Source organism: Bidens hawaiensis, unplaced genomic scaffold, assembly GCF_021521415.1.
Source record: "Bidens hawaiensis isolate Kalapana, Puna unplaced genomic scaffold, B.hawaiensis_p1.1 tig00068499_1, whole genome shotgun sequence".
Lineage (NCBI taxonomy): Eukaryota > Viridiplantae > Streptophyta > Magnoliopsida > Asterales > Asteraceae > Bidens > Bidens hawaiensis.
The window spans coordinates 11,563-28,368 of record NW_027502094.1 but is presented as its reverse complement, the minus strand read 5'-3'; the positions used below and the strand labels follow the sequence as shown (position 1 = coordinate 28,368).

Here is a 16,806-nt window from a genome sequence, read left to right as displayed (position 1 = left end):
TTTCGGCTAAATGATTACTTGGATAAAAATGGCACGCATGCCAATTTACAATAAAATACTTAACATAGAGTGCTACACACATTTCTTGTTAAATATTGGTGGCACGCAGGCCGAAAACAAAAACAACTTGATTCACATGCAGCACTTTTTTAATTGGGCAACATTCCAAGTTCTTGGGATTTCAGTTCCGTCTAATTTTTCTATCTTGTTAGCGACTTTCGATAATACTTCTATTACTCGATATGGCCCTTCCCAAGTTGGAGCTAAATTTCCTGAAGGTTCTTGTCCCGATGCCTCATTATTGCAGAAGACAAAATCTCCCGCATAGAAATTGCACATATGAACTATTGAGTCATAGTATTTTTTTAACTGACGCTTGTAATTGTGTTCACGAATAAGTGCCAATTCTCGCCTTTCCTTAAGAAGATTAAGGTTCAAATGTAATTCTTCCTCATTGTTGTTGATGGACAATGTTCTTGCGGATGGTATCTCGATTTCAGTGTGGATCATGGCCTTAGTGCCATAAGTTAAACTGAACGATGTTTATGAAATACTTGTCTTCTTCTGAGTTCTAAAAGCCCAAAGCACGTGGGGTAATTCATCCACCCGTCCTGTCCGTTTAGTTCCCAATCATGACTAAGTCCCATATTTAATGGTTTTGTTGGCTCTTTCCACCTGGCCATTGGCCTGTGGGTGAGCCACATATGTGAACACTTGATTAATCTTAAGTTCTTTTAACCACGCTTGTAACCCTCCATCTGCAAACTGAGTTCCATTATCACTGACTAATGTTTGTGGGGGGCCAAAACAACAGATAATAAACTCCCAAAAAAACTTCTTCACGCTTTCGGTGGTGATAGAGGCAACTGGCTTAGCCTCCACCCATTTGGTGAAGTAATCGATTGCCACGATTAGAAACTTTTTGCATCCCAGGGCTTCTGGGAATGGTCCCATGATGTCAATCGCTCATATCTGGAACGGCCATACAGATGTTACTGGCACTAACTCATTTTTCGGTCTTAAGGTATTGGGGGCATGACGTTTACACGAGTCACATTTTCTGATCTCTTTTGCTACGTCCATATGCATATCCGACCATTAATAACCCGCACAATCATTAATTTGGCTACTACCATTCTTGGACCCTCGTGCAGACCACATATTTCTTCATGGATTTCTCTTATCAAATAATTTGCATCTTCAGCGTCTACACATCTGAGGAGTGGGCTCAGGAATGATTGTCGATACAATATCCCATCTTGCATTTGGTAATTCAAAGCTTTATGTTGGATTTTTTGAGTCGCTGCCTTACCTTTTGGAAGTGTTCTGGATGACAAATAAGCAAGGATTGGTGTCATCCAGGATTGAACTCCCGTTTGTATGACCAACACCTGATGCTGTGGGACTAAAGGATGATCTAGGACCTCAGTGCGGATGTCTTTTGCAAAATGTTCGAAGTTAGTGGAAGCCAATTTACTTAAGGCATCCGCAGACTTATTTTCACTCGTTTTGATGTGAATTACTTTACAAGACGAAAATTAAAGGATGAGGTCCTTTGCTTGTGATGAATATGAAGCCATCACATCATTCTTTGCTTCATATGACCCATTGATCTTTCCCGCTATTAACATCGAGTCAACACGTGCTTCTAAGTGTTTTACACCAAGTTGTTTAGCTATCCGCAAGCCTACTAGGAAAGCTTCATATTCTGCCTCATTGTTGGTACTTTTAAAGTACAACTTGATGGTATAAGTAAACTCATGGCCTTCAGGATTAACCAATCAATGACCCGCGCCTGACCCTTCACCACTTTAAGCTCCATCAGTGAATAGTGACCACACCTGATCACATTCAGGGGTGCAAGAATCAGTTGTTCGATCAAACACTCTTTTTATTTATTTTGCGGGACCTCTATGACGAAGTCAGCCAACACTTGAACTTTGGTTGCGGGTCTTGGTTTTTATTCATTTGAATGCTCTACTAGTTTAATAGCCCACTTTGCTAGCCTTCCAGATAATTCTGGCTTGCTTAACATACTCTTTAGTTTATATCCCGTCAATACGTTGATCGGGTGTCCTTGGAAGTATCCGCGAAGACGTCTGGCCGCGTAAACCAAAAATACCAATTTTTCAACCATTGAATACCTGGTTTCTGCATCGGTTAAAGTTCTGCTCATGTGATAAATCGGTGTCTGAAGGTTCTTTCTGTCTGTCAACAACACTGCCTCAAGGGCTATGTCAGATGTTGATAGGTACAATGTCAATGGTTCCCCTGTCTGCGGTGCCGTCAAAGTGGGCAAGTCCATTTAGCATTTCTTGACTTCAAGAAATTCATGTTCAGCTTCCGTGGTCCATTTGAAATGTGTTTTCTTTAAACAATTTCTCAATGTTGACACAAAAGGAAAAGATTTAGCCGCATGGTTGGCTAGAAATCTGTTCAAGGCTATTAATCTGCCAATTAATGTTTTCACCTCTTTGAGGGAATAAGGTGAGGGCATGCGGGTGACTGCTTGGACTTTATCCGGGTTAGCCTTGAAACCCGCATCCGTAACAATCTCACCCAAGAATTTTCCTTCCTCCATTCCAATTGAACATTTGTTGGGATTAAGTTTCATGTTAATACTTATCAAGTTATTAAATGTCTCTTCAATATCCCACAACATTTGGTCCTCTTCCACACTTTTATTACCAAATTGTCCATGTAGACTTCTAAATTGTGCTCGATTATTTCTTTGAAAGCTTCATCCATCAAGCGCTGGTAAGTTGCACCCGCGTTTTTGAAACCGAAGGGCATCATTTTGTAACAAAAAGTGCCTTGGTCAGTACAGAATGCAGTGTTGTCTTCATCCCCAGCCGCCATACGAATTTGATGGTAACTTTGTAAGAATCAAGAAAACATTTAAATTTGAAGGGTGTCACCACATAAACTTTCAAATCGATTTTTGGCAGCAGATAACAATCTTTTGGACAAGCTTTGTTCAAATCTTTAAAATCAGTACACATCCGCCATGTTTCATTTCTTTTAGGAACGATGACCGGATTCGCAACCCATGTTTGGTACTAAATTTCTCGAATGATTCCTGTGTTCAATAAATCTTGAACCTGCTCATTCATAGCTTTTGTTTGCTCAGGATCCATCTTTCGTTTCGTATGGACAACTGGATTGAACATTGGATTGACCCGCATTTTGTGTTCCGCAATATTTCTTAGAACACCTGTCATATCTGCGGGCTGCCAGGCGAAAATGTCCTTATTCTTTGTTAACAATTTCTTCAAAAACGTCCTCACTATCTCAGAGATAGCATGACCAATTGTGATTGTTTATCCTAAAACTTTGGATTCAACACCCACTTCTCTGGTTTAGTTCTCTCCACTTGCTATGGGATCTTAGTCGGTTTTGAACTATTCGTCGCGAAAGAATGTTTGTTTACGCAAATGATTGCTACACCAGTGCGGGTTGGAAATCCTACCGCACCATGAGCCGTAGATGGGTGAGCATTGAAATCACCAATTGCCACTCGCCCTAAATTTACATCATGCTTAGACTTAACAGGCAACCCAAAAAATCGACATCCTACGTCTGCAATTAAATACCATCACAACGAGTAACAGGGAAAAATATAACTCCCCGAGTATGCATGACTTCATATATAAACCCGACACCGGCACGTGAATAGGTTTCAGCCTCGCCTTGTCTTCCTCATCCAGTTGTTCAAAACACTGTTCCTACATTATATCCGACGTACTCCCTATGTCAAAGAAAACATATTGGGATCGATAATGCCCAATCAGAGCAGTGAGTATCAGCTGGTTCTTCATACGCGGACCTCCTTTGACCCGAGGGAATACGATCGGTTCACTTTTCCATTCTTCATCATCAATCTCTTGTCTTTTGTATCCCCTGATCCATCCTCCTTGAATTGTATGGATGTTTAAATCTTTAACTGGCTTTTTATGCTGACCAGAATTAACCTGTGCGGATGGTTTGCGGTTTGTTTGTCTTATGTTCTTTAACAAGTGTTCCAACTTCTCTGACTTAATTGCGATTTCAATTTTGTTCTTCAAACAAATGCAGTCATTTGTGTGATAACCAATGTCATCATGAAACATGCAATGCTTGTTAGGGTTCAGATGCGTTCTCTTAATGAGGGGTGGTGGGTTTTTGAAATTTACGTTTTCTATGGTTAAATTTTCCAAGGGAGTCTTTGTCAATGAAGTCCAATTGTTGCTGTTTTGCGTGAAATTCCAGTCCTTATTTTTGTTACCAATTAGTGTTCTTGCATCTGGTTGAAGTCTAGACCAAATTGATCCTCTGGCCGGTTTGTTCATCCGCGTACTTTGGAACTCCACCTTAGTTGTTTGTTTAGGGATTTAAGACCCCAAAGTCTTTTCTGTCCTAGAAAAGAGTTTTGCGGCAGACATTATATCATCCCACGCTTTAGGCATTCCATCTTTACCAGTTAAACAACGGATCAAAGCACTTCTCCGCACATTCTTGCGGAAGGCTCCCCGCAGCATATCCTCGCTGATTCATCCAATGGTTAAACTTTCGTTGTTAAACCAATAAATGAAATCTTCAATAGGCTCATTGTCTCGCCTAACGACGTCTAAAATTTTAGATGAATCTCGAGTGTGCTTCTTTTGTTGACTAAAATGTTGGAAGAACTTAGCTACCAGATCGTCCTAACTTTTAATCTGTCCATCCGGTAATTTTTCGAACCATTCACGCGCTGCCCCAGTCAATGTTAACGCGAACATATGGCACCAATAAGGGAGAGTCCAACCACTGACTCTTCCTACCGCAACAAAATTTAGTAAGTGATCGCTCAGGTCAGACATTCCATTATACTTCCCTAAGATGGTAGGTATCTTCACGTTAGCAGGGAATGGAGCTCTAGCGATGCGTGGGACGAACTTGGACTTCTCAGTGAATGCTGCTGGACGATATGGCTTTGTGAAGTCCTCCTACGCGTCACTACAATATTCCGTATGTTGAACCATCGCACGCGGGCGACTAATTCATTTTCGTCTGTGGACCTGACTATCTCCACTAAAGTAGTTTGCATCATCTCGGCGATATGTAGGATCTCTCTAACATCTGGAAGCTTGACTCTGATCATACGCAATTCTACGGGAAGACTCCCGAACAACTGGACGACCTATGTCACGACTTCCTTTTCCAATTTCTTCCTCAGAATATCTCTCAGTCCGGAGACTCTCTCGCATTTGACTGCTTCTCACTGTTGAAGGAGGAGATGTAGATCTTACCGAATCTTCATCGTACACTAAAGTTCCCTTTCTTCACGCAGCATGTGCTCGTATTCAGCTAATTCCCTTTCTCGTTGAATTTGCAACCACTCTTCAGGAGACTGAATTCCTCCAGATCTGACGTTATGACGATGAGATCTTGCCAGAGGAGAATTCGCAGATCTATCTTCCAGATCTGGTTCCTGACGAACCCGACGAGTCTCCGTCGTCACACGTCTCAAATATCCCGGAGTCGGACCTCCAGGTGCTATGACCCCAGCAGAATGCCTGGTTATCATTGGAGTTTCTGTCGTCCCTTGAAGAGATTGACTCATATCGTTCAGATCAACAAAAACTCTTGCAATTCTACCACAAGCACGGACGACGACAATGAAGAAACACAGATATAATCCCTAAGGATTTAGATCAATGAGTCCACAGGATGCGGTCGAGTAACTAACAATCCGATAATACAAGTCCAATCCCATAAGTACGATGACGAAAACCTGCAAAACAACCATCGTGATCTCGTTAAAAGAAGGACAAGAGGGGGGGTCTTTCCGTAACCACCCTCCGGCGTGAGAATAAGTACCGTTCTAAAGAAAGAAAAGTACTTGAAGCATTTAGAGTAATTCATGGGGAGTGAATGAATACCTTGTGAAGATGGAGAAGGTATTTATAGCCGAAGGGTTAGGGAATATTATTGGTCCAGCTGTCCCTTTCCTGAAGATGCTTTTGTAACAACCTGGACATGTGTCCGCATGTGATAGGACGGGCTAGTTGGCCATGTGCACAGTTATAACAACCTTTTCAGCTGTCCTTTTCTAATTAGCTGCTACATCACGTGCTTCCCAAGGTAAGATCCTTGTAGATCTTCTATAAGGAAGTTAGTTACAGCTGACCATCTGACGTCACCCTCTAGTCACCTTCGCACATGAGGATGACTGATTGCATGTGCATGCGTGTGGTAAAATATATAAACGAGGTTGAATGATTTTCTTTTGCACAAGATCGTGTTTTAAATTTATAAAAGTGATTTCTACAAAGACTAAACACACACAAAATAGGCAAATGTACCTATCGTATACGTAGAATAGTATTGGTAAGAAGCAAGTATCGATCCGTGGACACAAATGTTTCTAATAATAAATCGTTGTTTTACTTTAATCGGATGTTTTAATCATTTTGGGGTTAATTTTTGAACTTTTTTTATAAAGTATAAATATGTATATAATATATAGGTGACCAAGACAAGAGATTCTAAACGAGTCGTTCAATTATGTAAAGGTTACCATCTAAGATAAAGAATCCACTTCATTCTAACATTGATAGTTAATATTTAAACATGTGATAAACTTGCCATAGCAATATATGATATATAGCTCCTTAAACCTTAAGTGAGCTTCTTTGGCACTAAGGAGATAGCACGCGCATTTTAAAGTCCACCCTTTCCTAATGTCATGCCATCTCAATGATGTCAATTTAAGTTGGCAAGTAGTTTCGTAAAGTAGAAAGATTAGGATTGACTTCGATTTCTCAAATACCAATTCTAACAACTTCAGGTGGTTGTAGTTCATCACACAACCTCCCCTTGGTCGATTTATGTTGGTTATGATTACACATTCCATTAACATATGATTTCTTTAACTAGCATGATATCCTAAGCAAAGCTATTTACGGATTACCAAGACATAGAGAAATACATCATAATTGTATCTCATCATTTCTAAGTACAATATAAGGATCCCTGTTTCGATAATGTATCAAAGTATTTCTATCTTTCAAGAACATGAATCGATCATGAACGATTGCCAATAGAATTGACAACCACCAACTTTGAATTAATGATTTAAGATGGGGAAACATTTCTCATCAAAAGATAATTGTAATATAACCATGTGCTTTACTTGACTACATCACATGTTTTATATAACTATCAAGTAGAACAAAGCTTCTTCATAGATTTTAGATGGTAAAAGGAGTTTAGCTCATAATGAGCATAATGATAAACATTAATATGAATGATGATAACAAATACATGATTAAACTTGGAATGATCTAACCAAATGTAGATGAATCTTCCTTCTTAATGATGGTGATGATGAATGAAGATGATGGTTGATGGTGATTACCTCCAAGCCTTCAAACTCTTCACTAAATATTCTATGAGAGTGTTAGTGTGTGTTTTTATAAAAGAAAACCGGATAGAATTCATTTCAAGACACACTCTTCAAATGGCACCAGAGCCACTATTTATAGGATGTTTGGGGAGAAAAGCACGGCCTCGTGCTTACGTATCCCAGTTGCATGTTGTCAGATAGTACATGATGACTCACCACGACCCCGTGCTTCCTGAGGCACGGCCTCGTGTCTTTTTATGACACGTGCTAACTTCATTTTGTCGTTTTTGAAAGGTGACCACGGCCCCGTGGTTGAGAGGCACGGTCCCGTGCTTTTGTTCCCATTTTTTTGTCTTTTCTTGTAGATCTTTGTCTTTTCTGGTGTTCAGAATCATGGGGGCGTGTTTCTTGAAGCATGGGGGCGTGTTTCTTTGTTTTTCTTGTGTTTTCTTCTGTTTTTCTCCATCTTTTCTCTTGTTCTTCGTTTGGGGCTTGGTTTCACCTGAAATTACATTTTATTATGATAAGTAGCCTTTTATGCTATGTTGTTTGATAGAAATTGCAGTTTTTAGAGATTATTTGATGCCGAAAAGATGTATAATTTTATGTACATCAATGACTTCTTAGGACGTCTTGGTCAACCCACAGATAGTCTCTGGAGTTTATTCTTATCTTTCCTCTGACTTGAGTTATACGGGTGATGGAAATGTTCCATGTATGACTTTTGAGGATGTCCTTATCGACCAACGGATGATCTTTATGGGTATTTGGGTCTTTTTACTACCCTACCTCTATAATATCTATATAAGTTAAGTACAAAATCGTTGTGCCCTCAAGTTTCCCGATGAGTAATTGGCTTGAAACCGATACTATAATAAGACCCCTAACATTAAAGTATCAATCAAGACTTAACTTTTATTTGTAAAATGATTTTGATATATAATACTAATCTTTGATGGGATTCATATATGCATCCCGTTAATGCACTTACCTTTCTATTAAAGGTTATTCCAAAAATCCTTGTAAACCTAAACTTTTGTGTAGATAAACTGTCTGGTCTTTTGTATTCATTAAGGGAAAATACAAGAGATAATATAGATATCATATTTACACATAAAACTTTCTAACCTATTTAATTACCTATACTAATAAACAAAATTAATGATGATGATGATGTGTCCAAACCACATTCAATCATAACTTTAATTTTCCTCATATTTTCTAATCTCTACTGTCCTAAATTCATGCTATCCATGGGTCATGGGTCCAATTGGTACATCACACTTACTCTTTCTCTCCCATTACATCTAACTTTACTATTAAATATAAAAGGTTTGACATGATTTAAAAAAAACTTATAAACCATAGAATATCTATAATAAGTTTAATAATCAAACATAAATTAGTTAAGTAACGATTTACGAACTATTATCGTATAATAATTAGTAACCTATGTTTATAATAGATATTTAATCATGTGTATACTTCAAATTAAGTTGAATAAATATCATATTTATAATCTTATAATTTGTAAAACACTATTAAATTTACATTCGCATTATTCGTATTGATCATATAAAACATCTTTATTATGATTAAGTAATCACCATTATTTGAATTTATGCCACTTTAAAACATAACTTTAATTATTATGAAAATGATAAATTTAAATATGTAGCTTTGAAGTGCGTGTGATAATATTAAAATTAATATATAAATTCCTAAATTATGTATGATTAACTACTTAAATTTCGGTCATTTGACAAATCTCGTGTAATACACAGGTTCAAAAGCTAAAAGTTAATATAGGGACTGTCTAATATCCTCTAGTAATCAATTAATACAGAGAATGTATAATATCCCCCCTCAAGGCCGATAAGCGACCTGCAGCTTAGACCGTAAAGAAAAGATTCGTTGTGAGGGCAATTGTGACATTCGTCAAAAATTCGTTTCCGCCGTAAAGAGAAGAATCTATGTGAGGGCAATTGTGACATGTTGGAAATTATGAAATAAAAATTATATTTGTCATTAATATAATTTTTACCTTATAATAATGTTTAGATGAATGAGAGATCAAGTCTTTAAGTTTTTGTGGTAAAACTTAAATGGTGTAGAAAATTGTGCTTGCCACATTGGTAGGAATAGTCTATAAGAGACTCTTAAGATTTCTACATGACAAAATCATTTATATCTTTGCAATTCAATAACATTGAATGAGAAATTCAATTAGTCTAGACTCTTTACATGGCTTTGGAAACCTTATAAATATAGATTTGTGTTTTTGACAAAGAGGAGGAAAATCCTTATGAACAATACACCACACACAACCCCAAAGGAATTTCTAGACTTATTTGTTTACGCACTCTTGTTTCAGATATAGTTTAGGTGCTAGGCTAATCCTGATAGTACAATCTGCTTAGGCTGTTGTATCCTAGGAAATAGATGGGTTCGCCTGGGTGGCTCGAAAATCTGTTTTAAGGGAAACGTGTTTTACACGTGCCTCAATCACCTTGTTTCTAATTTTGTTATTTCTTTCTAATTTGTTTGTATTTTGGTTTCTATCTTGTAATTTTCTTTACTTGTTTTGTATTGTAATATGCATTATATTAATAAAGTTTCAGTTTTATTGCATTTTATTAACGGTGTTCCTACAAGCTTAAAACATATTTTCGAAAACACCGTTCTTCTTTTGTTATTTTAAAAGGTGGTTCGATTTAAAAATAAAATAAAATAAAATAAAATTCAGTTTGTTGTTGGGGTTTTGCAAAGATAGGCTTTTGAGTTTATCATATTTTATGTTATATCACCAAACTTCAATGTGAAGTATGTTCATTTTTCTTAACCATAAACAACCTGATGAATTTAGCAACAATGGTTAATGCATTTTTGGCTTTTGTTTTAGTGAAACCCTACCTCCACAATTCTTTTGGTTTTAATGTGAAATGTTTAATATTGTTAGAATTTTTCTTTAATATTATGGGGTTGGTTTAACTAATAAGTTGGTTAGAAAATTCTGGTTTTATGTAAACCAATCTGTTCATATTCTGGTTCTCTCTAAACCGATTTTAATTGGCAATTTAATCTTGTTTCAAAATGGCAAGTACTGTTGCATCCTCTACTACCGTGTCTATGAAATCCACTACTATTGGGTCAACTTCTTCCACCACGGGACCATTGGTTGGTACCCACGGAGCCCAAACTGTTGCTAGCCATGCTGAAAAATCAGGAAAATTTTCTTATGTGAACTTCAAAAGTTGGCAACCAAAGATGATATTTTACCTAACCACTTTGATCCTTGTGAGGTTTTTGACCGAGTCTCCCCCTCTACTAGAGGAGGGTGTGGATGTTCAAGCCGTGAGTGCTCTTGATGCTTGGAAGCACTATGAGTATCTTTGCCGCAACTATGTGTTGAATGGCCTTGTTGATGAATTATATAATGTCAATTGCAAAATACCAAGTTACAAAGAATTATGGGACACTTTGGAACGTAAGTACAAAACTGAAGATGCAGGTACAAATAAATATGCTGTGGCCCGGTTCTTGGAATTTAATATGATTTATTCTAAAACTTTGATGAGTTAAGTTCAAGACTTGCAAATTTTAATTGGCGATATGATTTATGAAGGAATGACTTTTAGTGAGATATTCCAAGTGGCTGCCATGATTGAGAAATTTCCTCCAAGTTGGGTAGACTTTAAAAATTATCTTAAACATAAGCGAAAAGAGATTACCGTTGAGGACTTGGTTGTCCGTCTTCGATTTTAGGATGACAATAGGGTGGCACTAAAGGGAACTCAAGTGGAAGTTTTTACAAAGGCAAACATGGTTGAACATGGTCAATCTTCAAGGGGGTACAAAGGTAACAAGAACCACAAACCGTATGGCAAGGGCAAGGGTAAGTTTGATATTTGGCCAAGAAAGGGTGGTGTGAAGAAAAATTTTCGGTTTTTAAGGGAAAGTGTTATAACTGTGGAGAATTTGGTCTTCGTTTTGATCGATGCAACAAACCGAAAAAAGAGAGGGCAAACATGATTGATGAAGATGAGAAACTTGCAGACATGATCACTGATCTTACTTCTCTGATAGATAAAGGTAAACTTGGTATCCAACCACCCTAAAGGATGGTGGATCTACACCGGGGCTACTCATCATGTGTGCCCCGAAAAGACCCTCTTTAGCAAGTTCAAGGAGGTGGAAGGATATGAAAAACTCTACATGGGGAACTCGGCTACAATAGATATAAAGGGTGAATGTGAGGTGATTTTAAAGTGGACTCACTCTAAGCAACGTGCTTTATGTTCCCGATCTGCGCAAGAGTGTTGTGTTTGGATGGTTGCTGAATAAGTTTGGCTTTCATTTAGTTTTTGAAAGTGATAAGTTTGTGTTAACTAAGAATGGTATGTTTGTTGGTAAGAGTTATGCCCTTAATGGCATGTTTAAGTAAAATGTAATGGTTGTGACCAAGAATAATATGAATGAAAAGGCTACTACTTCTGCTTACTTGATTGAGACTTTTAATGTATGTCATGGTCGTTTAGGTCTTGTTAACTATAATTCAATGCGTCGTTTGACTAATCTAAATTACATACTTCTATCACTTTAAACTCAAAAACTAAATGTAAAACATGTGTTGAAGCCAAAGAAACAAGATCATCATTTAAATTGGTTAAACGAATAACCGAGCCCCTTGATATGATACATACCGATGTATGTGATCTAAAATTAGTTCCCGCGAGAGGAGGAAATAAGTACTTCAACACTTTTATTAATGATTGTATAAAGTATTCTTATGTATACCTACTTCAAAATAAATATGAAGCCATAAACGAGTTTGTCTTGTATAAATATGAAGTAGAAAACCAACTAAACAGGAAAATTAAAAGAGTAAGAAGCGATAGAGGTGGTGAATATGTTGCACCATTTGCAGATCTATGCGCACAAAGTGGAACTGTTCATGAGCTTACCCCACCATACTCCCCATAATCTAATGGCATTGCAGAACGTAAGAATCGTACCTTAAAAGAAATGATGAATTCCTTGTTTTTGAGTTCTGGGTTAAGCCCGGACATGTGGGAGGAAGCCGATTTGTCGGCTAATTATCTTTTGAACAAAATACCTTTCAAGAATAAGGATGTTACTCCTTATGAATTATGGGCGGGTAGAAAACCATCTTATAAATACTTAAAAGTGTGGGGGTGCCTAGCAAAAGTGGTCGTACCACCACCAAAGGCTCAAAAAATAGGACCTAAATCGTAGATTGTGTATTTATAGGATATACTCATTATAGTAGTGCATATCGTTTCTTGTTCATGAATCAAATAATCCTGAAATACACAAAAATACTATAATGGAATCAAGGAATGCATCATTCTTTAAAGATGTGTTTCCATGTTTGGAAAATTCACATGCTAGCTCATCTACACATGCTAGTTCATCAACATGTGCTAGTGTATCAACACCTGTTGATGAGATTTTTGAAGATGGAACTCAAGAACAATCTGAGGCTAAAGAGGTTGAGCCAAGAAGAAGCAAAAAAAGACTAAGAGATAATTTGGACCTGATTTTCTTACTTACTTGGTTGAGGGTGAGCCCCAAACCTATCGAGAGGCAGCCACCTCTTCAGAAAGACCACAATGGAAAGAAGCCATTAAAAATGAAATTGATTCTATCTTACACAATCATACTTGGGAACTAGGGGATCTTCCACCGGGTTGTAAACCACTTGTATATCGTTGGATATTCAAAAAGAAGATGAAAACGGATGGTTCCATTGATAAGGACAAGGCAAGGTTAGTAATAAAAGGGTTTAGACATGTAAGGCCCCGTTACCGGTGCCTCACATTAACTTTGGATTTACTCATAAACACAGTTCTAAATATCAGAGTTAATAAAAACATTCGCGGTATATTAAAAACATTCAAACCATTTCATTACATAACCATATTTCTTGTCTTAACGATCATTCCAAATCATTTAACATAAAACATTGTCTTTAAAATAACATAACATTTCCTTGAGATGCCTGCTTCTTCAAGTCCATGCCATGTGTCTCCCCTTATGCAAGCTGCCTCAATCTACTCACCTGCGTGCATACTAAAAGTCAGCTACGCTGAGTGAGTTCTAGTTAATCATACGACATACAATCTGTTCGCATACTTGCACATGTGTCCGAAGGTGAGTACATTATTCATACTTTATTTTAGTTGCATAACAATCCATACTATATAAAGAACCTTCCGCCCTATAACCTCATAGATATTATAAGGGTCTGGTCCCCAACATCACAGATATTATTAGGGTCTGGTCCATACCATCATAGTTATTATAAGGGTCTGGTCCCTATCCTCAAAGATATTATAAGGGTCTGGTCCCTATCCTCACAGATATTATTAGGGTCTGGTCCCCATCCTCACAGATATTATTAGGGTATGGTCCCTATATATTGTGCTAACGTAACATACATGTCCTTTACATACTTTCCTTAATAACACGTGCAATATCCGAAGATCGTTCACGTACTATTTGCATACCATACATATATCATTCATACATCATACATGCTTCATACATACATCATTCATACATCATATATATCATTCATATCTTTAACTACCACCTGACGGTCCATGCAATATCCGAAGATCGTTCTTGCATCGTCAAGCAATCATCATACATAATTCATATAAGGCATACACTTACCACTTAAGGTAAATGTATTAACCATAACATCGAGTATGCACACAGTCTCGAAAACATAACAAGGAAGCGGGGCTAGAAACTCACCTGAACTCGATTACGTTCACCGTTAATTGTTATTCCTTTCCTTAGCTGTGCTCGACTAACTGTATAATAATTACACGTATCAATTTAACTATCACCACTCACATCACGTTTCTAGTCTAGTTATAACCCTCAATGAACGGGGGTCCGGGGAGCAGCGCCCCTGGCATTGCGGTCTAGGGGCGGCAGCCCCTAGCAGGGTCCAAGGGGCAGAGCCCCTGGCTGGGGTCGAGCTGTCTTAACACATTTTCCATTAGAATTTTGAATCATTAATTAATTTACTAAATTAAAAGTTCAAGGGCTTCTTCGTAATTACATCATTCTTTTTCTAAGTCTAGGGACCATTCTGTCATTTTGTTAAACTTCTAGTTCGTTACATTGCTCTTAACGAATTGGGTTATCATAACGAGTTGGTTCTCATAGCGAATTGAACCCTTTAACGAACTGGAATTCTTAACGAATCAGTCCATAGCGAACCAGTCCATATAACGAATTAGTCCATCAAATTCGTTATCTCTTCTAACGAACTGGCTATAACGAATCAAGGGTGATTCGTTATCTTTTCCCTTTAACGAATTGAACACGAACTGAAGCTAGTTCGCTATGTTTTCTGTAAGAATTACATGGCGAATCACCCCTAATTCGTTAACTCCCCGTTAACGAATTAGGGTTAGGTCAGAGAATGTCAGGAACATTCTCTGACATTCCCCTTTTACCTCGTACCATTTCCAGCGCCATCGCCGGAAAACCGCGGATTCGCCGGAAAAACAAGTTTTAACTCATTTTTCAACGTTTTTCGTCCCATTCGATCCAAATATGAGCTAGGGTGACCCCTAAGCTCATCTTAGGTTCGGTTTATACCCGATTCCACCCAGATCTCGTGACTTAACGGTTTAACAGTGTCGGCTCGTCGTTTCGCAACTAGATCTAACGGGTTTGAGCTCATACAATATCATACTAACATTACCTTGGATCGGGATCAGTTTTCCTTGGTGATTTCGGCTAGAGAGAGAGCAAGATGAGAGAGAGCTAAGTGTGTGTTTTGGTGGTGTATGGAATATGTGTAAATGAATGAAAAATGGGTAATTAAGGTTTATATAATTATGGATCATGGGCTTAAGCCCATGGTCTTTTCCTTCTTTCCTTCATGACCCAAGTCCATAACCCATATCCATTTTACCCCACACTAGCCCGACACATAATAATCCATATTTTCATTTTATTAACCAAAACTAGAAAAATGGGATGTTACAAGACAGAAGGAAGGTCTAGACTATTTTGATACATACTCACCTGTGACTCGAATAAACTCAATAAGGCTGGTACTTGCGATTGCTGCTTTGAGAAATTTGGAAATACATCAAATGGATGTAAAAAACTGCATAAATGGGGAGTTAGACAAAGTAATATATGTGGAACAACCTGAGGGTTTTTCAGCTCCTGGCTATGAGGGTAAAGTTTGCAAACTCGTCAGGTCCCTATATGGTTTGAAGCAAGCTCCAAACAATGGCACCAAAAGTTTGATCAAGCCATGGTGGAAAATGGTTTCAAGATAAATGAGTGCGACTAGTGTGTCTATGTGAAAGACACAGCTAGAGGTTATGTGATTTTATGCCTATATGTGGATGATATGATTATCATAGGGAGTGATGATAAAATGATCAAATCTACTAAAGATATGTTGAACGCGAGATTTGACATGAAAGACATGGGTTTAGCCGATGTGATTTTTGGAGTTAAGATCACTAGAACCCAAAATGGTCTTGTGTTAAGTCAATCTCATTATGTAGATAAAATCCTAGAAAAAATCAACGCGGGAGACACGAGTGTAGTTCAAACTCCGATTGATACTAGCCAACATTTGTCAAAGAATAGAGGTGAGGGTGTTGCTCAGTTGGAGTATTCAAGGATAATTGGCAGTGTCATGTATCTTATGTCTTGTACCCAGCCGAACTTAGCATATGTTGTGAGCAGGCTAAGTAGATATACTAGTAATCCTAGCTCTGAACATTGGAAGTGTATGACAAGATTATTAAGATATTTGAGATACACAAGGAGTTATGGACTGCATTATAGCCGAGACCCAGCTATTGTAGAAGGATACAGTGATGCTAACTGGGTATCCGACATGAAAGATTCCAAATCCACAAGTGGTTATGTGTTTATCCTTGGAGGAGCTGCTATATCTTGGAAATCCTCCAAGCAATCTCTTATAGCTAGATCCACGGTGGAATCCGAGTTCACTGCGTTAGACAAAGTTGATGAAGAGGCGGAATGGTTACGCCAATTTTTGGAATATATTCTTGGATAGCCAAAACCTGTTACGGCTATTTGCATACATTGTGACTGCCAGTCGGCGATTGGAAGAGCTCAAAGTGCAATGTATAATGGCAAATGTAGACACATGCGCCGTAGATACAATACTCTATGACAACTTCTCTCAACGGGAGTTATCACCATTGACTACGTGAAGTCAAGGGATAACATTGCGGATCCGCTTACAAAAGGTTTAAGTAGAGAGGTTGTATGTAAGTCTTCGGGAGGAATGGGACTAAGGCCCATTGAGTAAGTTTCTACAAAGGAAAACCTATCCTAGAAGACTGGAGATCCCATTATCTAGGTTCAATAGGACAACCAAACTGTATAAACTGAGGTCACTG

At 37.9% G+C, this 16,806-nt stretch overlaps 1 pseudogene; it reads left to right on the top strand.

Moving 5' to 3' along the window:
- The first annotated feature begins 11,394 nt into the window (after positions 1-11,394).
- Positions 11,395-16,457, top strand: LOC143605184 (secreted RxLR effector protein 161 pseudogene; annotated as a pseudogene).
- The last annotated feature ends 349 nt before the right edge of the window (positions 16,458-16,806 follow it).